The sequence below is a fragment of the Vulpes lagopus genome, chromosome 2 (genome assembly GCF_018345385.1).
Source record: "Vulpes lagopus strain Blue_001 chromosome 2, ASM1834538v1, whole genome shotgun sequence".
NCBI classification, from domain to species: domain Eukaryota; kingdom Metazoa; phylum Chordata; class Mammalia; order Carnivora; family Canidae; genus Vulpes; species Vulpes lagopus.
Window position 1 is genome coordinate 128,954,796 of NC_054825.1, and position 16,214 is coordinate 128,971,009.

The following is a 16,214-nucleotide window of genomic DNA, read 5'->3' on the forward strand; positions in this document are numbered from 1 at the left end:
TCCCATTAGCTCTGCCACTCCCTTCCACATATACCTGTAACACAGACCCAAAGCCTGTTGTAACGTAGAACCAATGGCTCTCACGGTACCAGAAATAATGCCTCATTTTTAAAACTATCTTGAAAAGAAATTCTTAGATATCCCAACACACATAATACACATAATGGGAGGGAGACCTTAATAGAATGCCCCATCTGTAACATAAAGGAGAATTAAAAGGAAAGTGGGCCCGGATGCATTAATGTGGATTTCGGTATTTACAAGCCTGCGAACCCTAGAAGACATAAGGAAGCAATAAGAGGCCTGAAGAATCCCCATAAACACACAGCTATTAATGCAAACTGAATCAAGCATGCTGTGCAGTTACTCAGACACAAAAGCACTCCCACTGAGGACAAAGTTTTCTGAAATGGCAAGCATTTGGGGGAAAATTCAACAAAATACAATCCTCTCAGATTTACCTGGCAGTCACATTCTCAGAAAATTCAGTAAATATTAAAACCATGCATATGAAAGAGTCGGGTCTAAGCTCCAATATTGGGAAATTCACCTAACTCTCTGGCAGGCCCCTAAAGAAGTGCAGGAAGCAGCATATTCCCCACCACGCTGGAAAGTGCTATGCACCCCTGGCAAACTATTCCTTAGCCACTACAGGCCCAGAGCACCCCCCCCCCCAACTGCTGTGATACCCACTTCATCCCCTGGGACTGGTTCTGCCCATGAGAACTGTTTCTTTATACCAAACTACTCCCACATGTCAAAGTGCCAAAACAGAAATGGAAGCCAGGCTCCTCAGCTATCAGAACATATGAGAACATCTCTGTCACTTGGGACTAGGGTACCACTCATCCTTTCCTCTTGGGAGGTCAGGGTCTCCCACCACCAAAATATATTGTCTTTACGCAGTCACTGCTAAAACCAACTCTGGACAAGCACAAATTGTTCAAAAGACCAGCAGGCCTGCGGTACGTATCCTGGGGCACCTAAGGAGCAGCCACAGAGCCCACCTAGGAGGCTCGGTCATAACTAACCAAGACTTGGTTGGAAAAATGTTTATTTGATAAGCTCACCACCGGAATAAAACATACCTGCAAATCCTAGAATAAACAGAAATAATAAGCAACTTTTATCATTTGGTCTTGAGAGTACACAGTAATCCCTTCCATGTCAAATGATGTGATAAATTCTTCCTGTACAACTTATGTGAGGCCTTTGGAAAGAGCCTTTATTAAAATGGTTCATACAAATACTCCTACTTGCATTTTTAATAAAGAACCCTTAAAAGCTGGGGTGCCTGGGTGGCTCAGTCAGTTAAGCATCTGTCTTTGGCTTGGATGATGATCCCAGAGTCCTGGGATGGAGCCCCACAGGGGGCTCCCTGGCTCAGTAGGGAGCCTGCTTCTCCCTCTCCTTGCTCTCTCTCTCAAATGAATAAACAAAAGATCTTTAAAAAGAACCTCTAAAAGCTACCTAATTCTATAAACTAGAAAACTTATCATTTGATTATTGAAAGCACCATAAAATATGGCTCAACAGACCCATGTGTCTACTCTATATTAAGACAATGTGTATAATTAAAAACATAAACATGCAACCTTTGGTGTGAACAAAAGAGAAGCTAACAAAGAAAAGTACACAAAATGAAATCCCTTCTCACAGTAAACTCACAGTAAACTAATGTTGAGACAATTAACATCTCCCTTGCTCTCTCTTTCACACACACACACACACACACACACACCTCCATACTTCTATCAATCTACAAAAAAACCCCACATAATTAAATGGAACACTGTCAAACTACTGCACCACTAACTGGTGGTAGAACCCAGAGATTAGAGAAGACAGAGTACCAAGGACTACAATTTCAGTTAACAAGTGTTAACAAGGCTTGAAAAAATGCAAAAAAACCTAAATACTATAATTTCTACCTTTCTTTTGTGCATAAGAGTATCAAATCAAGAGCTAAAGCTTAAGGTTATTCCTTAAACGTAGCAGATAGAGCATGGAGAAACTAGAAACTTCATACATCACTGGGGAATGTAATAGGGTATAGTTTTTTTTGGAAAACAATCTGGTTGCTTAATAAGTTACACATAAATTTACTGTTAAAGACACTTAGGTGCTTACACAAAAAAACTGAAAACACATATCCACCCAAAATTTTGTGTGAGTCTTTATAGGAGCAGTACCTACCACAGCCTCAAATTGGAAACAACCCCAATGTTTATCAACTGGTGAACAGACAGACAGACAAAATGTCTATCCATGCAATGGAATACTACTCAGGAGTCAAAAGGAACAAACAAACAAACAAGCATGTACTGAGATGATCTACAACATGGATGAACCCCAAGATCATTATGCTAAGCGAAAGGAGTCAAATGTACAAGGCCACCCCACCTACTTATGATTCCACTGATATGAGAAGTCCAGTAAGGCCATTCTATAGAGAGAAAAAGTAGGTTACTGGTTGCCCAAAACTAGGGGATATGGGGGAGCAGGGAGTCACTGCTAATGGGTGCCAAGGGTCTTTTAGGGATGATGGAAACGTTCTAAAACTGGATTCTGGTGATGACTGCACAACTTGGCTAATTTATTAGAATTTTACACTATACGCACGACACCTAACACAAGCCTTAAAAACATACATATACACACATGCATAGAGCCTCCAGCTGAAGCCCTGAGCAGCTATGCAATATTCAATCTGTTTTAGTTGTCCCTCTTTCTTGACTCCAAACTGGAAAAAATGACATCAGGCCATTAACATTATGAGAATGCAGAAATTTGCTATTCAATTTCCTCTTAAAGATAATAAAAGAGCATGGGGTGGGGGGAGGGAGGCGTGCAGGGGGAGCAAATAAATCTGCTCTTTCCTCATTATGGAGTTAAATCAGGTCATGGCCCTATTAGCTGGTGACCACGAGTAGCTTACTTATTATTGCATGCTGCCGGCAGGGGCAGTGCTGGGGCCTGCTAACAGAGTCCACTGCCCTATGAACATAGGACCTTTGTAATGGGCAAGCCTAGGCCAGGCACTAGGCTAAGCATGCTAATGGACACTGAATAATTAAGAAATGGGAAACTAGGGAAATGCTTATATTCAGTTCATGCGCTGAAAATCTAATACAAGCCACTTACTTACCTCCCAAACCTCAAAGTTCAGTTTTATTTGTTAAACTCGGTATCAACTTAATAATTTTACATAATGAAAAACCTCAGTCTGGTAAACAGGCACACCGTGTATGATGCCCTAAGACGACCTATCTTGCCTTTCTCTTCCAGCTCCTACTAAGTCAACTTCTGCCAAGCACCTACTAAATAAAAACTTTCCGCTTTACTCAGTTGGGCAGGGCCTTACAGTCAGTGTGCTAGCTCTGCCTTGCAGACTCACGACAGAGCCCTTCTCAGTGGGACAATGGACTGGATGGTATCTGGCACTGCTCCTGTGCATGAAGAACAGGCTCTGGGGCCATGACTCAGTGCTGTGGGACTGCTCACTGATGAAAGGGGCAGGGTGACAAGCACATAGAATGACCCTTGAGGACACGGGTCATGGAAGAAATAAGAGCAAGGACAGGTTAGTCAGTATCTGGAATTTCCTGACCATCCACAGCCAAGACTGTCCCTGCCACCTACTCACAGAGGTCTTGCCGGAAGCTGCGGCACATGGGCCATGTCTAGAAGGTAAGCATCTTAGGACCACCTTAAATGTCCCAGCACAAAAGTTTCTGAATAGGAAAAAAAAAAAATAATAGTAAGTACATAAGGGTAAGAAGGCCAATCTGATAGAAATGGTATGCAATTATTTTCTATTAAAGCTGGCAGGATAAAACTCCATCTTATGAAAAATGAAATGCTGTGGAAAACAGTAGAATGGACAGGAAAACGGAAATGCTATATTTATCCTCCTCTCTCCCAGTACTCTTGAGTATTTCCTCAATTTTCAGAAGCAATAGTACTGTTCTCCCTACCAGCACTGTCCCTGCGCTCAGAGACACACACTGACAGACAAACTGGCCAACACACTCTGCTGGCACGGCAGGTCCCCCGCCTTGCCCTGGGAGTAGAAACACACCAGGTCTGAGGCAGGCAGCACTCACACAGGGCCACGCGAATGCACGTCTGCACACTGCTGCAGCCATATCTGCTGAGGGGTGCCCCGTGGGCCTACGAAATCCTTCCAGGTACATCTCACCACTCACAGAAAGGTACAGCACTGCCCAGGAGAATGGGGAAAATGTTACAGCGGTCTCCTCCTCAGGGGGCCCCACAATGCCATACTGCAAGCAAGCCTGCAGCTGAACCACTGCTCTCTGTCAACAGAGGTAAGAACATTCCAAGAATGCCAAAGATGAATGAAAAGGACCAGCAGTGTTTTCTCATGATTCATTCCCCTCGTTCCAAACCTACTTTCTCTCTCATTCTTTTATCTCTATTTATTTATTTATTTTTATAAATTTATTTTTTATTGGTGTTCAATTTGCCAACATATAGAATAACACCCAGTGCTCACCCCATTTAAAATAAACCTCACAGAGGAGAAGTAGGGATCAGGTGAGTAAAAGTGGCAACCTGTATAATCTGATAGAGCTAGCTGGCTAATAGAACGTTTGACATGAAAATTATCCTACATAAAAAAATAATTTCTTTCCCATAAAAAATTCAAGCCTGTTCATAATTTAAAGGGCATGTGGAGTTTCAATCCTTAGCAATTAGGAAGCAACGTCAGTCCACTGGGTTTTGTCCAATGACCCTTTTAACTACTTTAAAATGATGTCTGATTATCAATAATGTGATGGCTTATCTATAAAAACTTCTTTCTAAAAAATATTGATTCTTGATTTACATAAACAAGGACATTCTGAGAAGCCTTTTTAAATCATGCATAATACATCACTCATAGTTGAGACAAACACTCGGCCCATTTCTTCAGTGTCTAAGTGGGTTTCTAATAGTAAGTCTGCGCCTAGGGAAACTCACTATTCAGAGCCAGCTCTACATAAGAATAATAGTTATTGTACACTCAGACCTCTATAGTTGCTGAGGGACGGGGATATCTTAACACTTGTTTTTGAAAACTTCCTGAAAATCTACAGCGCTCAGCTACCAGCAAGCATGGTATTTCTGGATGGCCAGACTTCTTGCCAACTGAGATGACTTTAATTAAGACCTCAACCCAAATCAATAAAACCGCCACTGAGGACTTCAACTAAAACTTTCTTGGAAGAGCCTAGTGGAAACTTCCAACAGAACCCAAGGCAGTAACTGCGTGGGGCAGAGCAGCTCCACAGAGCAGATTCCTGCGTGAGCTTAGGAGAGAGGTGCACCTCTAGGCATTGCTGAGACCTGCCAGAGAAGTAACTGGGCTGCCTCCCTGGTCTTCACGCTGGGGACACTCCAGCTGGCCCACAGACACCGGCTGATGTTCCAAACATGGCCATTCTTCTGTGGCTACATTTCTTGACCTACCCTATTGCTTCTCAGGGCTCCTTCTGTTCTAATACACCACAGATGATAAATGACTTTAACCTCTGACAACAGTAATGGAAAAGCTCATCACCAATAACATTAATAACTACTGTCAGTAAGCAATGAGTCAGTGATAGCTCTTCGCTAAATACTTCATAGTAACTATTTTACAGATGAGGAAACTGAGGCTTACACAGGCTAGTCTGTCCAAGGTAAAAAAAAAAAAAAAAAAAAAAAACAGTAAAGGACAAAGATGGGATTTCCATCCACCTGTCTATGATTTCCATGTTGTGAAGGACAACAGCAGTGGGGGAAATTTACTGAACACTTTCAGTCCCATTCTAGGAGCAGAGATGACCCAGAGGCATCAGCTGTGGCCACCTCAACAGTTGGGTGGAGAAAGAAGTTAGTGGAAACCACACGTGTTCTGGGAAAAGGGAAAAAAAGTGTCCATCCACAACAGATTAACATTTTTGTTGCTAAGAAAACTAGAGTCAGAAAACTGCTTGGGAAGTAAATGCTCTGACACATGAATTCTTTCTACTGAGCTATTGTTAAAATAGCTATTTTAATTTTCAATTCTTTTTTTTTTTTTTAAGATTTATTTATTTGAGAGAAAGAAAGAGAGAGAGAACACGAGCAGGAGGGGCAGAGGGGAAGAAAGAACCCCAAGCAGACTCCCTGCTGAAGGTGGAACCCAACTCTGAGCTTGGTCTCGCAAGCCTGAGATCATGACCTGAGCCATGAAACTGAGAGTCAGAGGCTTAACCGACTGAGCCACCCAGGAGCCCCAATTTTCAATTATTCCTGATATTAAGATTTACTATAATGAATGGTCTTTAAAAAATTAGGAAGTGTTTCCAGATAATGCTAGTAACAGTTTTTCAGGAAAAAATGGACAGGAAAAAGTCCCACCAAGAATAGCATAGAGATAACTTCTTTATTCTTAACACTCATGTAAATGACATGCCTTACCCTCCTGGAAAATCATTTTGAAGACAAGTAATTAGAATACCCAAGTTCACATAGGTCTATCACACATTCCCCCCTCCTCTCTGTAATAATGCATGATCACAAAATAGGTTTGACACAAAAAATTAAAAACTGAGAAATTATGAATATGTGTTCAAAATCTACAGCACTTAGGGTTATTTTACTCTCCTCTCCTCCTACTGCTTTAAGAATCTGAATACAAGAGGAATCCTGCAGCAACAAGTCCGATTTCCTATTATCCCAAACCCCATAAGATTACTGCAGTTTTCAAAAAAGTGACTATGAAGTTCAGCAAAACCAAACAAAAAACATATCTTTCACCTCCTGTTCCAGGCCTAGTTTGCTCCACCTTCACTTTTTCCATTGAACCTCTCCCTAGGATGGCTCATGATGACAATGACTTTGCATTATGCACAGGGCAGTTCTCTGGGAGCATGAGTCAGAGTCAGACACAAACAGCGCCAGTTCTGGAAACTGTGCCTGCAGCTTCCCTCTAAGATGGAGACAGTGGTCACAACAGCAGGTCTCAACCCTCACCTCCCCTGCTTGCAGGTCAAGGGCCAATGGAACAGGTAAATGTGTGCGTGTGCACCTGCATGCACACCATCCAAGTTATGTGTGCGTGCTGGTACAACAGTAATCCTTTGTCGGGAGACAGTTCAGCATCATTTAGATTTGTTATGATAATCCGGTCCTCCAAGATTGGGTAATGCTACTGCTGACCAAGTCAGTGGCTCAATCTCTAGGGAAGACTCAAAATATGTGAGACGAGCACCACAGGACCGTCACCCTGTGCCTTCTCTCCAGCCTCTTTCATTTTGCTGAGGGGGAGGGGGGGCGGCGCACCTTCTGCAAGTCTGAAGCAGCTCTGTGCCCATGTTCCATTTCCTTTTTTTTTTTTATAAGACTTTATTTATTCATTCATGAGAGACAGAGAAAGAGAGAGGCAGAGATACAGGTAGAGGGAGAAGCAGGCTCCATGCAGGGAGCCCCATGTGGGACTCAATCCAGGGTCTCCAGGATCACACCTCAGGCCGAAGGTGCGCTAAACTGCTGAGCCACCCGGGCTGCCCCCATGTTCCATTTCCACCTGCACATTTTGGGCACTATCATTCTTTATCTGCCAGTTGAAAAAAATACAAGCAGTTTTTTTTTTTTTTGCCTTAACCAGAATATTCCTACTCACTTTGCCCTGCCAGCAGTACAGCGAGTTCAGGGAACTAAACCTTTCATAATCCAAGTTCAGCATTCGTTTTATCAATACTGCTTTTGGTGATGGAGGTGGTTTGATTTGGCCTGTAAACTATGGGCTAAGTGAGAGAGACTGAAGAAAAATGTTTACAGTACATCAAGGTAGGAATATGTGTGAACAAGGAAAGCAGCTTTGCGTTTTAGAATAAATCACATCAACATAAAAGATATCTACACAGACTGAAGAAAAGGCATTCGTGGGTGTACCCTCCCTGCACTTCAGAATAAAATGATTAGTTATTTATCCAGTCACATTACGTCTAGATTGAAAGACTATCACATTTCATGTTGCTGTTGCTTAGACTGTGATAAGAATCACAAAATTCATATAATCTGTGCCTTGTAAAATTGACTGCTTTAACATGAAAAGCAAACTTTCTCCACGCTCAGAAATGACTGAGCCCTCAACGTCTGACACATTTGTGCCTACCCAAGCCTCTGTACGCTAGGAAAAGGCCCTCATCTGCACATGTTTCTAGAGGTGACAAGGGATGGCATGTAGGGACATCCCAAGTCTACCAGATCTTCTTTCCGGGCCTCCCTCAGGTTTCCATGGCCTACAACATAACAAAGCCCCGGTGATCCATTTCTCCTCCCTGGAACCCAAGGCTGCTCTGACCCTACCTCCTGCTCTGGGGAACTGCTCAGCTGAAAAGAGCAAAACAAAGGGACAGCCTTGGGCTCTGATCCCAGCCTGGGACCCGGAGCTTCTTGGGGCCTCCATGTTTTCACGTTTTAAGACTAAGGCTGGCCTTCAAGAAGCTGGAAGGTCTTCCCTGAGTCTAACAGCGCAGTCCTGTCCAGCCTCCCAATAAAGTCCTAAGGTGAAACCGGAGTTGCTCAACTTACCATGTGACATTCCCCCCAACCCAACCCCGTTTCTTCTCCTGTGGTCTGGCACATTCAAGTGTTTAGGACCTCAAGTGGCTTTCTCAATGTTACAGTCACCAGCACACTCCTCCAGGTGCTTGACTTATAACCTGAAGTTATTTTAGGCAGCTCCTTGGTGGTGGTGATAATTATAGTTCTCTAAAGTTCTCAACCTTTTAGTTCCTCCTCACATTCTGTGTGGCAGCATAAGACCAAGATGAGATTTTCACAGATCTAAAAGCCATGTTCCCTTCTTTATTTATTAGAGGGAGGGAGAGAGAGACCACAAGTGCGGGGGACACCGGGGGAGAATCCCAAGCAAACTTCACACCCCGTGTGCAGCCCCATGTGGGGCTTGATCTTAGGATCCTGGGCCGAAATCAAGAGTTGTATACTTAACCAACTGAGCCACCCAGGTGTCCCCCATGTTCCCTTTAACATTTAGAAGCTCAACATGACCAAGAGTCATTTCAGAGAAAATCATTTCACAAACTACCTATACTAGAACTCACTTTTTGTCATGAAATAAATGAAATACTGCAACCCAATGTAGCAAAAGGTAACAGAGGTAATGGAACCTTCCATGCCCTGTAAAGTGACCACAGAGGGCAAGATGTGCCCCATGTTAAGTGCCTTTCATTAGCTGGGCATTTGAATAAGCTCCACTAGCCTTAAAAGAACTTTGTATCAAAATAGTTTGGCTTAAAAATACAAAAGCAAGGACATATTGAGAGAAAGAAAGAATTACAGTTGATCTAAAACAGAGCTTTGCTAGACTACAGATCTTACAGCCAAAAGAGCACTTTGAGAGCTTCCAGTCTGGACAAACTGGAGAGAGAGGCTGATGAAATGCTACAGTAGCTCTGAGAAATAGCGTGAGTCTTCTAGAATAAAGCCAGGAGATTGGGACAAAACATACAAACTTGTAAAAATACTATTGCTACGTTTGCTGCAGACCAAAGAACAGTAAGAAAGCCTGGCTGATCTTTTTTTTTTTTTTTTTTAAATTAGTAAATAACTTTAAGAATGTTTTCCTGTCTCGCTATCACAGAGAAGAAAACCCCAAATGACTGGTGTTACTATCCACACCATAAGGTAATCAGACTTTCACAGGCATTTGAAGAGGTGCTGTAAGATGCATTAAATATTTAGTACCTGCCAGCTGTTTTAGATAAGTCACTTAACCTAACTCCCACAAAGCTCTGGTGAGGCCAAGAATCTACCTCTGTGGACAGGATGACAAGCGGTAGCAGTCACCAGGGGCCACCTGAGGAGCCAGGCCTGAGGCACCCAAGGCCTGTGTCCTACAGCGAAGGAGCACCTCTCCAAGAAATCAGCACATCTCTGCAGAAAACAACTGGATTTCATCAGACCAAATTCCAGAAAGGATAAGAATGGATCATTCAACAAAGATCAAAAGAAAGCCACACCCAACAAGGCTATGAAGACAAAGAGGACCCTGAGTCACAGGCAGCCAGGAGTTGGAACAGAAACAGGCTGCTCTGTCTCCAACTGATGCATGAGGACTCAAAGCTCAGTGACTCATTTGGGGATCTTGGGCAAGACATTTAGATTTTCCGGTTCCTGTTCTACTGCCTTCTGATCCATAAAAGGGAGGACAAAAGCACATTAGGGTATGCAGATACCTTCAGGTCGTCACAAGAAAAAAAAGCATTAAGTACAGAAGGCATGGTTCAACTCTCATGAAAATGGCTAAAATAAAGAAGTCTGACAATTGCCAAGTGATGATGAGGAGACAGAGAAACTGGGAACCTGAAACCTACTCCCAGAAATGTGACCTGCTACAGGCCACTATAGAAAAGAGTTTGCAGTTCCTTGGAAAGTTAAACATACTCCTACCCTTTGGTCAAGAGATGCCAGGTCTGGGTATCTACCCAAGAGAAGTATGTCTACATGAAGGCAGTTAAACACTATTCATAGGAAGCCAAAACTGCAAAAACTCTACATGTCTGTCAACTAGTAAACAGATCAACAAAACACAGTACATCCACATAACAGGATAAATTGTCATAAAAAGGACCCAACACCGATATATGCAATACTGCCCAACCTCAAAACAGGATGATAAATGAAAAAAGCTAAGTCTAAAAGACTAAAGTGTGTAGATTCTATTTATAGGAAATTTCCAGAAAAGGCATAACTCTACAGACAGCATATTAGTAGTTGCCTGGGGCTGGGAGTGGGGATGGGGACTGACCACAAATGGACATAAGGGAACTTTCTAGTGATGGAAATGTTCTAAAACTGGACTGTGGTGATGGCTGCACACTGTATGTCTTAAAACTCAACAAACTGGATATGGGCCACTTTTGTGGCATTTAAAAGATATAGGACATAAAACTCAATAAACCTGCTAAAAGAGAGAATCAGAACCACTATCTTCTGTTGTCTGTGGAAACACTCAGCAACCTTTACCATTACTGTGAGGAATAAATGTTAAAGCTGTGCCTTCAACACTAAAAACTAAAGCCTGTGTGGCTGACAGTTAAGGAGAAAAAAATCAGAAACCAAATTGTGCACAAACACAAGCCAGAGCTGTGACTGGTTTCTCTTCTAGATTCTTTCTGCTGTTCCTCATTGACTTCTTCTGTTCCTCATGGAGATCATGAATTTTTCTGGGACACCAAATGAAAAATGCCACAGAAAACTATGTTTTTCAGTTATAAAAGGGCCACAAAAAAATAACTGTTGCTTCTTCTATGAAAAGATCTTTTCCCACTTTACATAGTTTCCTTGATATTAACTACTACAAGTCAGTTTGTTTTCCTGCTTCATACATACGAAATCTGAACCTTCACATGCCTATGATTTTGAATTTAACATTCTGAGGGGAGCCTGGGTGGCTCAGGTAGTTAAGCATCTGCCTAACCCTGTCCAGGGTCCAGGGACCTAGCCCCACATCAGGCTCCCTGCTCAGTGGGGAGCCTGCTTCCCCCTCTCCCTTTGCACCCAGCCTTGTATGTGCACACATGTGCTCTCTCTCAATAAATAAATTCTTGGGCAGCCCCAGTGGCTCAGCGGTTTAGCACCGCCTTCAGCCCAGGGTGTGATCCTGGAGACCCGGCATCTAGTCTCATGTCAGGCTCTCTGTGTGGGTGGAACCTGCTTCTCCCTCTGTCTCTCTTTCTCTCTCCCTCTGTGTCTGTCATGAATAAATAAATAAAATCTTATAAATAAATAAACTTTTTTTAAAAAAGAATTTAATACTCGGAAAAATGTTTCTTGATTTATAGGGATGTAGCATGTTAAAGTATTTGGATATGCACTTAATGCCATTTTGTGGCCCATCTGACAAGTTTATTTGTACTCATCAGAAAGATAAAAGAGACATATAATTTTTAATATTTTTTAAAAAAGCAGGTCATGCTAAATCTGTGGTGAACACAGTGGGATACTTTTTAAATGACAGAATATAACACTCAAAAATCACAGGAGGAAACTAAAGAGCTCTAGAACTTGTAGTCACCAAATCTAATTCTGAAATATTCTCATTTCTCATTTTGCCTTAAAACCAAATGTTTAGGGAAGGGAAAACCCCTAAAACTTAATGCAAGTAAAAGGGAAAAAAAAAAAACGGAGTGAGACAGATTAAAAACTCCACGTCCTCAAATCCAGAGGTAGCCTGACCTCTCTGCAGGACTCTGACTGCATATGAGCCACAGGGAAATACTAACTTCCCAGTTTCAGTATATTCTCACGAAGACAATTAGAATTTTGAGAACTAAAATGATGGTATCAATTCTACAAAATAACAAAAGTTGAATATACTGGAATATTTGTATTCTGCTATCAACCTGGAAAAGACTTATAGATCATACAAAAAGCCCACAGTGAGAGGACTCCCTTTCCTCACAGAGATCCAAACTGCTCTACATTCATACCTGTTCTACCACTCACATTTGATTCAATCCTGTTTTCTATTTCATACAGTTTTTTACATTCAACTGTAAACTCTTTTGCGCCTGTTTTCCATTCATCTCTGTACTTTATACTTTTATACTTATTCAGGGCTTTGTATGTTGTAGAAACGCAGTGAAGTTAGTAAGTGTTCAAATAAATACAGAATAAGGAATGTGTTATACATGGAATTATATGCAGTACTGTATTTCTAGCTTGGGTTTTCAAATCATCCCGATTCATAAGTGTCAGCAGAATTTCTATGATAGTTTCCAGCCTTACTTGCGAAACATGGATGAATTTATTTTTAAAAATCTCATATTCAAATAAAGACACTAACATTATTTATATGTATGTCAATCAAATCCCTATCTATGCTTACAAATCAGGTAAAAGCATAAAAATGGATTCAGTTAATTCAGTTACCCAATACCCACCATAACTTCCATGCTGCACGTGTAAAGGGTTGCTTTATCCAAACAAGGCCCAGGCATGGAAACTTGAGTCCAGGGTAGCCTCGGGTAAAATGCATCATATACTCCTTAGTTTATGCTACACTGGTTTCGATTTATTTATTACATGCTGCTTTGTAAATGATCTTTGATATGTGTGTGTTTTATCTCTCATGGCCACAAATGACATCTCCTGTTTCTCTGGTATTTTCCAGCAGCTTCTTACACAGGTCTTATGTATAACAAATCCAAGAAAACATGCTGGCTAATAGAACTGACTTGGATTTTCAGCTTTCATTATCTGAAAAACAGAGTTCTATTTTTTTTTTTCTGTGTACAGTGCTATTTTACAAACCCTGATCATGTCAGCCCAGTTTTGTGTGGGAAACTAACCAATTTCAGGCAAGAGTGTATGAGGAATAAAACGGAGAAGGAGTTTTCTACATGAGAGACTTTCAAAAAGCACCACTGCTTTGAGGCCAGTAGTTCTCCATGCATGGGCACAGACAGCCTGTTTACCACATGGAATCCATGAGCATTTATATACTGCTTAGATGCAAACAAAAGACTTCAGAGGGTCTGTTTAGATTTCTCACAAATATAAAGCCAACTCAAATCCAACTACCCATAAAATGAAGTACTCTAAATTTTAAAGTTCCTAACATGAGACTTTGAAGAATAAGAAGAAAGTAAAAAATTTAAAGCGCTTTATATACAGTATCCTAGCTAGTCTTCAAATTCACTCTCTTTAGCAGCAAAAAAGGTTACCATTATTCTCATTTTACAAATGAGGAAAATAAAGCCCAAAAGCCAATTGACAACTGAGAAAACTAACCCACAACGAGACATATTCAAATAACACTTTTGGAATTTAACAAAAAAATATCTGGGTGTCCAGGAGAAAAGAGCAAGTCACTTCGAGGGACAGAAATGAGACCAGCAGCAAGACAATGGAGTAACATGCTCAAGATACTTAAAACATGAATCAAGAATTTTCTATCTAGTTGAACTGTGTGGAAAGAGCACAAACTTACAAACATTCAAGAACTCAGGAAATGTAGTTGTCCCAAGCTCCATCCTGAGGAATCCACTCTAGAACTAGCTTCAAAAAACCAAAATCTGGGTAGCCTGGGTGGCTCATCGGTTTACTGCCACCTTCAGCCCAGGGACTGATCCTGGAGACCCGGGATTAAGTCCCACGTCAGGCTCCCTGCATGGAGCCTGCTTCTCCCTCTGCCTGTGTCTCAGCCTCTCTCGCTTTCTCTGTGTCTCTCATGAATAAATAAAAAAAAAAAAAAAAAAAAAAATCTCTGAAGGTCAGTTATATGAGGGCAGCTGATGAGCATTATGGATTTACTTGCAAATTAAAATTCTGTGATTTTATAAAGCAAAGAGTATTAAGTATTTAATTTTTTCATGCTCTGACATCATAAATCTAATGCAACTATCAAAAAAGTGAGGAAGAGGGATCCCTGGGTGGCGCAGCGGTTTGGCGCCGGCCTTTGGCCCAGGGCGCGATCCTGGAGACCCGGGATCGAATCCCACATCAGGTTCCGGGTGCATGGAGCCTGCTTCTCCCTCTGCCTGTGTCTCTGCCTCTCTCTCTCTCTGTGACTATCATAAATAAATAAAAAAATTTAAAAAAAAAAAAAAAAAAGTGAGGAAGAGGAAGAATATATAAACAATACAATTATCTTGTTGACCATGTTCAAGATACTTATCTGGAAGCAATACGACAATATTTCAAGTCACATGACAGAAAGAGAGGAGGGGCAAAAAAGGTTAATATCTAATTTCACTACTGCTCACAGCAGGAAATCAACACACAAGAGAAAAAAAAAGTGAAGGAGAGAGACCGAAATCTATTATTATGACAAAGTAACCATTAGAACAAAAATACAAGCCTTCTAAATACTGAAAATGGACAAAAGAAAAAATATACAATAATAAAACTATATGAAAGAATCAAGGCCAAACATACTCATTAATTTTATAATTAATGTACACTGGCCTAACTGGCCTATTAAATGAAAGGATTTTCAGATGGAACAAAAGTCAAGTGACAAACTCAAGGAGCACAATTAGGTGGCGGTATTGGGACCAGGTCCGGCCATCCCGGCTCTGAGACCTCTTTACAGAAGGGATGAAAAAGATGACCCATGACAACCAGGAAAGCTCTACCAAATGTGCTTTCACAAAAACCACTGTCATTAAAGAACAAAATAATTAAATAAAAACTGGGACATTACAATTTCTTATCAATGTTAACAGCCAGGTGTGACTTCATAAGGTAAGTGCCTTGAGTGGGATTCACTCATCTAATTCATTCAACAAATATTTATCAAGGCTGCATGTGATAGGGCCCCTCTCTAAGTGCTGGCGATGTGAGGCTTAAGTGTCATTTTCGCTGGGTGCAGACAGAGATCCAAAATATAAATGAAATACAGGTTAGTTATACTTCAAGGAACATGCTAGTGTCTGCCTCCTAAAAGAGAAGATGAATGGAAACCGTAACAGGTCCTAAACTACACTGACACCGGTAGGTGCTACTAAAATAACGCATCTTATTAGTGCCAGATGATACCAGGCACAAAGCAGCAGTCATTAAAATGCCTCAGATGAGAATAATTGCCAAGAAAAGCATTCTATCACAGGAACGTAACTAATGCTTCCTATAAAAGTAACTAAAAAGTCACGAAATTATTCTCTGCCCGCCTCCCCCTTTTCCAGCCAAACTCATGCTTTATATTAAAATGGCTTTCATCTTTCATGGCATAGAAGAACTGATGGCTGCTGGCATCGAATCTGCTAAAATCAACAGTGTAATTATCTGCACACTTTCAAGTGTTTTCAAAATACTTGCTGGTTGGGATTTTCCTCATTTAGAAATGTATGCTTAATGCTGGTGGTCTAGGGTTGTCAATGGCTCAGATTTAAAAAAAAAATTTAAAAATCTTGCTCGGAGCATTCTTTTCTGCAGCAATTATTTGATTTGTTTAGACCTCACCTACTTTCACACAGCGTTTGCTCCCTGTCTACGACATCCTCACAGTATACTGCTAGTTTGTGGTACTACTTAAATGGTGCATTTACATGAGCAGATACATGCAAAGCACTTTGAACAGTGCTTGACACATGACAAGTGTCAGCTATTATTATATTAATAGTTCCATTCAGATTCTTTTTAAAATATGTGATTAAGTGCATTAGGGTAAGTAAATGACTATACTTTAATTTTCTCTGTTGTGCTAGTCG

General features: G+C 41.2%; 1 protein-coding gene across 17 annotated transcripts in view; it reads right to left on the bottom strand.

The window, feature by feature from the left end:
- The window catches only part of LOC121484097 (aminopeptidase O (putative)), a 337,984-nt gene that overhangs the window by 53,755 nt on the left and 268,015 nt on the right, over nucleotides 1–16,214 (bottom strand). The window lies entirely within an intron of this gene.